We start from the raw sequence: 8,286 nt of genomic DNA, 5'->3' as shown, positions 1-8,286 counted from the left end.
CAGGCTCCGAGAGCCTGGCCAGCCCTCGCGATGAGTTGGCACCGCCCCCCAGGGGTATGAACGAATAGACAAAAAACACACACAGGGCCACCTGGCCACCCTTTCTTTGGGTGGACCTCTCCCAGGCTCCGAAAGCCTGGCCAGCCTTCGTGATTGATTGAAGCTTTTATTTGTCACTTGCAGTTGCCTGCAGTGAAATGGGACCTTTCTGACCGTACATACAATACATAACAATGGGGAGACAGGTCAGAAGAGGCAGCATAAAGAAAACAATGAAATGTATAACACAAAAAGGAAGTCGAGGAGGAAAATGAAATGCTGCTCATCCAGATCACTAATGGGGGATGACAATGAGAACAGAAACGACATGATGGGGTGGCACTGCATCCCAGGCGCGCAAATGAAAGTAGAAAATACCGGGACCGGGCCGCCTGGCCACCCTTTATTTGGGTGGACCTCCCCCAGGCTCCAAAAGCCTGGCCAGCCCACGTGATGGGGTGGCACCACCCCCAAGCGGATAAATTATAATAAAAAAAGTAAAAAAAACCCGGACCGGGCCGCCTGGCCACCCTTTACTTGGGTGGACCTCCCGCAGGCTCCGAGAGCCTGGCCAGCCCTCGCGATGAGTTGGCACCGCCCCCCAGGCGTATGAACTAAAAGACAAAAAACACACACAGGACCACCTGGTCACCCTTTATTTGGGTGGACCTCTCCCAGGCTCCAAAAGCCTGGTCAGCCCTCGCGATGGGGTGGCACCGCCCCCTAGGCGGAGGGATTATAATAAAAAAACAAACCCGGACCGGGCCGCCTGGCCACCCTTTATTTGGGTGGACCTCCCCCAGGCTCCAAAAGCCTGGCCAGCCCACGTGATGGGGTGGCACCGCCCCCCAGGCGGATAAATAAAAAAAGTAAAAAAACCCGGACTGGGCCGCCTGGCCACCCTTTATTTGGGTGGACCTCCCCCAGGCTCCGAGAGCCTGGCCAGCCCTCGCGATGGGGTGGCACCGCCCCCCAGGCGGATGAATTATAATTAAAAAAACAACCCGGACCGGGCCGCCTGGCCACCCTTTATTTGGGTGGACCTCCCCCAGGCTCCAAAAGCTTGGCCAGCCCTCGTGATGGGGTGGCACCGCCCCCCAGGCGTATAAATAAAAAAAGTAAAAAAAACCCGGACCGGGCGGCCTGGCCACCCTTTATTTGGGTGGACCTCCCCCAGGCTCCGAGAGCCTGGCCAGCCCTCGCGATGGGTTGGCACCGCCCCCCAGGCGGATAAATGATATTAGAAAAAAAATCCCCGGCCCGGGCCGCCTGGCCACCCTTTATTTGGGTGGACCTCCCCCAGGCTCCAAGAGCCTGGCCAGCCCTCGCGATGAGTTGGCACCGCCCCCCAGGTGTATGAACGAAAAGACAAAAAACACACACAGGGCCACCTGGCCACCCTTTATTTAGGTGGACCTCTCCCAGGCTACTAAAGCCTGGCCAGCCTTCGTGATTGATTGAAGCTTTTATTTGTCACTTGCAGTTGCCTGCAGTGAAATGGGACCTTTCTGACCGTACATACAATACATAACAATGGGGAGACAGGTCAGAAGAGGCAGCATAAAGAAAACAATGAAATGTATAACACAAAAAGGAAGTCGAGGAGGAAAATGAAATGCTGCTCATCCAGATCACTAATGGGGGATGACAATGAGAACAGAAACGACATGATGGGGTGGCACTGCATCCCAGGCGCGCAAATGAAAGTAGAAAATACCGGGACCGGGCCGCCTGGCCACCCTTTATTTGGGTGGACCTCCCCCAGGCTCCGAAAGCCTGGCCAGCCCTCGCGATGGGGTGGCACCGCCCCCCAGGCGGATAAATGATAATAAAAAAAAAACAACCAGGACCGGGCCGCCTGGCCACCCTTTATTTGGGTGGACCTCCCCCAGGCTCCGAGAGCCTGGCCAGCCCTCGCGATGGGGTGGCACCACCCCCAAGCGGATAAATGATAATAAAAAAAGTTAAAAAAACCCGGACCGGGCTGCCTGGCCACCCTTTATTTGGGTGGACCTCTCCCAGGCTCCGAGAGCCTGGCCAGCCCTCGCGATGGGGTGGCACCGCCCCCCAGGCGGATGAATTATAATTAAAAAAAAAACCCGGACCGGGCCGCCTGGCCACCCTTTATTTGGGTGGACCTCCCCCAGGCTCCAAAAGCTTGGCCAGCCCTCACGATGAGTTGGCACCGCCCCCCAGGCGTATGAACGAAAAGACAAAAAACACACACAGGGCCGCCTGGCCACCCTTTATTTGGGTGGACCTCCCCCAGGCTCCAAAAGCCTGGCCAGCCCACGTGATGGGGTGGCACCGCCCCCAGGCGGATAAATTATAATAAAAAAAGTAAAAAAAAAACAGAACCAGCCCCCTGGCCACCATTTATTTGGGTGGACCTCCCCCAGGCTCCGAGAGCCTGGCCAGCCCTCGCGATGGGGTGGCACTGCCCCCCAGGCGGATAAATGATATTAGAAAAAAAAACCCCGGCCCGGGCCACCTGGCCACCCTTTATTTGGGTGGACCTCCCCCAGGCTCCGAGAGCCTGGCCAGCCCTCGCGATGAGTTGGGACCGCCCCCCAGGCGTATGAATGAATAGACAAAAAACACACACAGGGCCACCTGGCCACCCTTTATTTGGGTGGACCTCTCCCAGGCTCCGAAAGCCTGGCCAGCCTTCGTGATTGATTGAAGCTTTTATTTGTCACTTGCAGTTGCCTGCAGTGAAATGGGACCTTTCTGACCGTACATACAATACATAACAATGGGGAGACAGGTCAGAAGAGGCAGCATAAAGAAAACAATGAAATGTATAACACAAAAAGGAAGTCGAGGAGGAAAATGAAATGCTGCTCATCCAGATCACTAATGGGGTATGACAATGAGAACAGAAACGACATGATGGGGTGGCACTGCATCCCAGGCGCGCAAATGAAAGAAGAAAATACCCGGACCGGGCCGCCTGGCCACCCTTTATTTGGGTGGACCTCCCCCAGGCACCGAGAGCCTGGCCAGCCCTCGCGATGGGGTGGCACCGCCCCCCAGGCGGATAAATGATAATAACAAAAAAAAACCCGGGCCGCCTGGCCACCCTTTATTTGGGTGGACCTCCCCCAGGCTCCGAGAGCCTGGCCAGCCCTCGCGATGGGGTGGCACCGCCCACCAGGCGGATAAATGATAATAAAAAAAGTAAAAAAAACCCGGACCGGGCCGCCTGGACACCCTTTATTTGGGTGGACCTCCCCCAGGCTCCGAGAGCCTGGCCAGCCCTCGCGATGGGGTGGCACCGCCCCCCAGGCGGATGAATTATAATAAAAAAAAAACCCCGGACCGGGCCGCCTGGCCACCCTTTATTTGGGTGGACCTCCCCCAGGCTCCAAAAGCTTGGCCAGCCCACGTGATGGGGTGGCACCGCCCCCCAGGCGGATAAATAAAAAAAGTAAAAAAAACCCGGACCGGGCCGCCTGGCCACCCTTTATTTGGGTGGACCTCCCCCAGGCTCCAAAAGCCTGGCCAGCCCACGTGATGGGGTGGCACCGCCCCCCAGGCGGATAAATTATAATAAAAAAAGTAAAAAAAAACCCGGACCGGCCCCTGGCCACCCTTTATTTGGGTGGACCTCCCCCAGGCTCCAAAAGTCTGGCCAGCCCACGTGATGGGGTGGCACCGCCCCCCAGGCGGATAAATTATAATAAAAAAAGTAAAAAAAAACCCGGACCGGCCCCCGGCCACCCTTTATTTGGGTGGACCTCCCCCAGGCTCCAAAAGCCTGGCCAGCCCACGTGATGGGGTGGCACCGCCCCCCAGGCGGAGGGATTATAATAAAAAAAGTAAAAAAAACCCGGACCACGAAGCCTGGCCACGCTTTACTAGGGTGGACCTCCCCCAGGCTCCGAGAGCCTGGCCAGCCCTCGCGATGGGGTGGCACCGCCCCCCAGGCGGATGAATTATAATAAAAAAAAAAACCCGGACCGGGCCGCCTGGCCACCCTTTATTTGGGTGGACCTTCCCCAGGCTCCAAAAGCTTGGCCAGCCCACGTGATTGGGTGGCACCGCCCCCCAGGCGGATAAATAAAAAAAGTAAAAAAAACCCGGACCGGGCCGCCTGGCCACCCTTTATTTGGGTCTACCTCCCCCAGGCTCCGAGAGCCTGGCCAGCCCTCGCGATGGGGTGGCACCACCCCCCAGGCGGAAAAATGATAATAAAAAAAAAACAACCCGGACCGGGCCGCCTGGCCACCCTTTATTTGGGTGGACCTCCCCCAGGCTCCAAAAGCCTGGCCAGCCGTCGCGATGGGGTGGCACTGCCCCCCAGGCGGATAAATGATATTAGAAAAAAAAACCCCGGCCCGGGCCGCCTGGCCACCTTTTATTTGGGTGGACCTCCCCCAGGCTCCGAGAGCCTGGCCAGCCCTCACGATGAGTTGGCACCGCCCCCCAGGCGTATGAACGAAAAGACAAAAAACACACACAGGGCCACCTGGCCACCCTTTATTTGGGTGGACCTCTCCCAGGCTCCGAAAGCCTGGCCAGCCTTCGTGATTGATTGAAGCTTTTATTTGTCACTTGCAGTTGCCTGCAGTGAAATGGGACTTTTCTGACCGTACATACAATACATAACAATGGGGAGACAGGTCAGAAGAGGCAGCATAAAGAAAACAATGAAATGTATAACACAAAAAGGAAGTCGAGGAGGAAAATGAAATGCTGCTCATCCAGATCACTAATGGGGGATGACAATGAAAACAGAAACGACATGATGGGGTGGCACTGCATCCCAGGCGCGCAAATGAAAGTAGAAAATACCGGGCCGGGCCGCCTGGCCACCCTTTATTTGGGTGGACCTCCCCCAGGCTCCAAAAGCCTGCCCAGCCCACGTGATGGGGTGGCACCGCCCCCCAGGGGGATAAATTATAATAAAAAAAGTAAAAAAAAACCCGGACCGGCCCCTGGCCACCCTTTATTTGGGTGGACCTCCCCCAGGCTCCAAAAGTCTGGCCAGTCAACGTGATGGGGTGGCACCGCCCCCCAGGCGTATGAACTAAAAGACAAAAAACACACACAGGGCCACCTGGTCACCCTTTATTTGGGTGGACCTCTCCCAGGCTCCAAAAGCCTGGCCAGCCTTCGTGATTGATTGAAGCTTTTATTTGTCACTTGCAGTTGCCTGAAGTGAAATGGGACCTTTCTGACCGTACATACAATACATAACAATGGGGAGACAGGTCAGAAGAGGCAGCATAAAGAAAACAATGAAATGTATAACACAAAAAGGAAGTTGAGGAGGAAAATGAAATGCTGCTCATCCAGATCACTAATGGGGGATGACAATGAGAACAGAAACAACATGATGGGGTGGCACTGCATCCCAGGCGCGCAAATGAAAGTAGAAAATACCCGGACCGGGCCGCCTGGCCACCCTTTATTTGGGTGGACCTCCCCCAGGCTCCGAGAGCCTGGCCAGCCCTCGCGATGGGGTGGCACCGCCCCCCAGGAGGATAAATGATAATAACAAAAAAAAACCCCGGGCCGCCAGGCCACCCTTTATTTGGGTGGACCTCCCCCAGGCTCCGAGAGCCTGGCCAGCCCTCGCGATGGGGTGGCACCGCCCCCCAGGCGGATAAATGATAATAAAAAAAAACAACCCGGACCGGGCCGCCTGGCCACCCTTTATTTGGGTGGACCTCCCCCAGGCTCCAAAAGCCTGGCCAGCCCTCGCGATGGGGTGGCACCGCCCCCCAGGCGGATAAATGATAATAACAAAAAAAACCCCGGACCGGGCCACCTGGCCACCCTTTATTTGGGTGGACCTCCCCCAGGCTCCGAGAGCCTGGCCAGCCCTCGCGATGGGGTGGCACCGCCCCCCAGGCAGATAAATGATAATAAAAAAAAAACTACCCGGACCTGGCCGCCTGGCCACCCTTTATTTGGGTGGACCTCCCCCAGGCTCCAAAAGCCTGGCCAGCCCTCGCGATGGGGTGGCACCGCCCCCCAGGCGGATAAATGATAATAAAAAAAAAACAACCCGGACCGGGCCACCTGGCCACCCTTTATTTGGGTGGACCTCCCCCAGGCTCCGAGAGCCTGGCCAGCCCTCGCGATGGGGTGGCACCGCCCCCCGGTCGGATAAATGATAATAAAAAAAGTAAAAAAACCCAGTCCGGGCCGCCTGGCCACCCTTTATTTGGGTGGACCTCCCCCAGGCTCCGAGAGCCTGGCCAGCCCTCGCGATGGGGTGGCACCGCCCCCCAGGCGGATAAATGATAATAAAAAAAGTAAAAAAAACCCGGTCCGGGCCGCCTGGCCACCCTTTATTTGGGTGGACCTCCCCCAGGCTCTGAGAGCCTGGCCAGCCCTCGCGATGGGGTGGCACCGCCCCCCAGGCGGATAAATGATAATAAAAAAAGTAAAAAAAACCCGGACCGGGCCGCCTGGCCACCCTTTATTTGGGTGGACCTCCCCCAGGCTCCGAGAGCCTGGCCAGCCCTCGCGATGGGGTGGCACCGCCCCCCAGGCGGATGAATTATAATAAAAAAAAAAACCCGGACCGGGCCGCCTGGCCACCCTTTGTTTGGGTGGACCTCCCCCAGGCTCCAAAAGCTTGGCCAGCCCTCACGATGAGTTGGCACCGCCCCCCAGGCGTATGAACGAAAAGACAAAAAACACACACAGGGCCACCTGGCCACCCTTTATTTGGGTGGACCTCTCCCAGGCTCCGAAAGCCTGGCCAGCCTTCGTGATTGATTGAAGCTTTTATTTGTCACTTGCAGTTGCCTGCAGTGAAATGGGACCTTTCTGACCGTACATACAATACATAACAATGGGGAGACAGGTCAGAAGAGGCAGCATAAAGAAAACAATGAAATGTATAACACAAAAAGGAAGTCGAGGAGGAAAATGAAATGCTGCTCATCCAGATCACTAATGGGGGATGACAATGAGAACAGAAACGACATGATGGGGTGGCACTGCATCCCAGGCGCGCAAATGAAAGTAGAAAATACCGGGACCGGGCCGCCTGGCCACCCTTTATTTGGGTGGACCTCCCCCAGGCTCCGAGAGCCTGGCCAGCCCTCGCGATGGGGTGGCACCGCCCCCCAGGCGGATAAATGATAATAACAAAAAAAAACCCGGGCCGCCTGGCCACCCTTTATTTGGGTGGACCTCCCCCAGGCTCCGAGAGCCTGGCCAGCCCTCGCGATGGGGTGGCACCGCCCCCCAGGCGGATAAATGATAATAAAAAAAGTAAAAAAAACCCGGACCGGGCCACCCTTTATTTGGGTGGACCTCCCCCAGGCTCCGAGAGCCTGGCCAGCCCTCGCGATGGGGTGGCACCGCCCCCCAGGTGGATAAATGATAATAAAAAAAAAACAACCCGGACCGGGCCGCCTGGCCACCCTTTATTTGGGTGGACCTCCCCCAGGCTCCGAGAGCCTGGCCAGCCCTCGCGATGGGGTGGCACCGCCCCCCAGGCGGATAAATGATAATAAAAAAAGTAAAAAAAACCCGGTCCGGGCCGCCTGGCCACCCTTTATTTGGGTGGACCTCCCACAGGCTCCGAGAGCCTGGCCAGCCCTCGCGATGGGGTGGCACCGCCCCCCAGGCGGATAAATGATAATAAAAAAAGTAAAAAAAAACCCGGACCGGGCCGCCTGGCCACCCTTTATTTGGGTGGACCTCCCCCAGTCTCCGAGAGCCTGGCCAGCCCTCGCGATGGGGTGGCACCGCCCCCCAGGCGGATGAATTATAATAAAAAAAAAAACCCGGACCGGGCCGCCTGGCCACCCTTTATTTGGGTGGACCTCCCCCAGGCTCCAAAAGCTTGGCCAGCCCACGTGATGGGGTGGCACCGCCCCCCAGGCGGATAAATAAAAAAAGTAAAAAACACCCGGACCGGGCCGCCTGGCCACCCTTTATTTGGGTTGACCTCCCCCAGGCTCCGAGAGCCTGGCCAGCCCTCGCGATGGGGTGGCACCGCCCCCCAGGCGGATAAATAAAAAAAGTAAAAAAAACCCGGACCGGGCCGCCTGGCCACCCTTTATTTGGGTGGACCTCCCCCAGGCTCCGAGAGCCTGGCCAGCCCTCGCGATGAGTTGGCACCGCCCCCCAGGGGTATGAACGAATAGACAAAAAACACACACAGGGCCACCTGGCCACCCTTTCTTTGGGTGGACCTCTCCCAGGCTCCGAAAGCCTGGCCAGCCTTCGTGATTGATTGAAGCTTTTATTTGTCACTTGCAGTTGCCTGCAGTGAAA

Source organism: Pelmatolapia mariae, linkage group LG12 (assembly GCF_036321145.2).
Source record: "Pelmatolapia mariae isolate MD_Pm_ZW linkage group LG12, Pm_UMD_F_2, whole genome shotgun sequence".
Classification (NCBI taxonomy): Eukaryota; Metazoa; Chordata; class Actinopteri; order Cichliformes; family Cichlidae; genus Pelmatolapia; species Pelmatolapia mariae.
Note: the sequence above shows the minus strand (reverse complement) of the source record.